Source organism: Orcinus orca, chromosome 6, assembly GCF_937001465.1.
Source record: "Orcinus orca chromosome 6, mOrcOrc1.1, whole genome shotgun sequence".
NCBI classification, from domain to species: domain Eukaryota; kingdom Metazoa; phylum Chordata; class Mammalia; order Artiodactyla; family Delphinidae; genus Orcinus; species Orcinus orca.
Window position 1 is genome coordinate 28,536,672 of NC_064564.1, and position 1,438 is coordinate 28,538,109.

Sequence of the window (1,438 nt, forward strand, 5' to 3'; positions counted from 1 at the left end):
CTGACAAGGACCATGGGAGGGGTATTGCTGCTTTCTTGTGTAATTCCTGGGCCATGTATGTACCTCATTGGAGATCACTGCCTCAGAGAAATAATTTCAATTTATATATTTATTGGATGAGTAAACAAACAGAGCTTTTGGTGCACCAGAATTAAGTTAGGACTTTCCCCTTGTTTTTTTGTTTTCCAAATGAAGACCTTAAAAATCTATCATGATTTTCATTTCTTCAAGAAAGAAAATTTAGTGATCTTCAAAGAAAGAATATTTAAGATGTGCATAATTTCATAATTAATCTTTCATAGTCAAACAAATTTAGTTTTAGGAGAAATTTATTATATCATTCTTACTGTTTTCATTATCCTGTGGACCTAGATCTCTGCTGGTCCTCAACTGACTTTTTGGAACTACTGTGTAGAGAGGGGGCAGCAAAGATGGCCAGCTGCAAGTGTGTTCTGTGTCATGTTATTCATGCTTTCTCTTCATTAAAGCATTTTTAGGGTCTTCAGATGGTGCTTGCAAACTGATTAAGAAATGGGAGACACAAGGAGGACAGAATCTATAGGATAGAATCTCTATGAGACAGAGTTGCTGCCATTGGCAACTTCAGAAATGAATGGCCCAAGGTCTTCACTGGTGGTGCAGTGATTAAGAATCCACCTGCCAATGCAGGGGACACGGGTTCCAGCCCTGGTCTAGGAAGATCCCATATGCCACGGAGCAACTAAGCCCATGCACCACAACTACTGAGCCTGTGTTCTAGAGCCCATGCTCTACAACTACTGAAGCCCGAGTGCCTAGAGCCCGTGCTCTGCAAGAGAAGCCACCACAATGAGAAGCCCATGCACTGCAATGAAGAGTAGCCCCCACTCGCCACAACTAAAGAAAAAAAAACCCCACGTGTGGCAACGAAGACACCGCAGCCAAAAAAAAAAAGAAGAAGAAGAAGAAGAAAACAATGGCCCAGAGCAGAATCTTTAATGGACACAACATGCTGTGTATTGGCTTGGTGGAACCTAATGGCTTAGAGTTGAAAGCAGAGATCCTTTCAAGATCTGACTGCAAGAGCTGCATCTATCAGTTGACCACCATGGTGAACTGTGCACTGATTTCTTTATTTAGTATGGTTTTTCTTAATATCCAGAGATAATCTCTTCTCTGTCTCCAATAATTTCCCTGAAGTGAAACTGATCCAAAATGTTATAAAGTCTCTGGTAATGTGTCAAAGTGATTATGTAGAGCTACCTATTGTTTTTTAACAAAACCAGTCAGGCCATTAACTGTCATCTTGTTGTGCAACATTATTTGAAAATTTCTTTCAATAATTAGAATAAAATTGGCTTTTTTGAGCTATCTTTTGAATCAGAGAGGAGAAATATAGAACTGAATTGTCCAGAATTATCTTTCTATTGCATAAATAATAATGACATATTCACCAGTC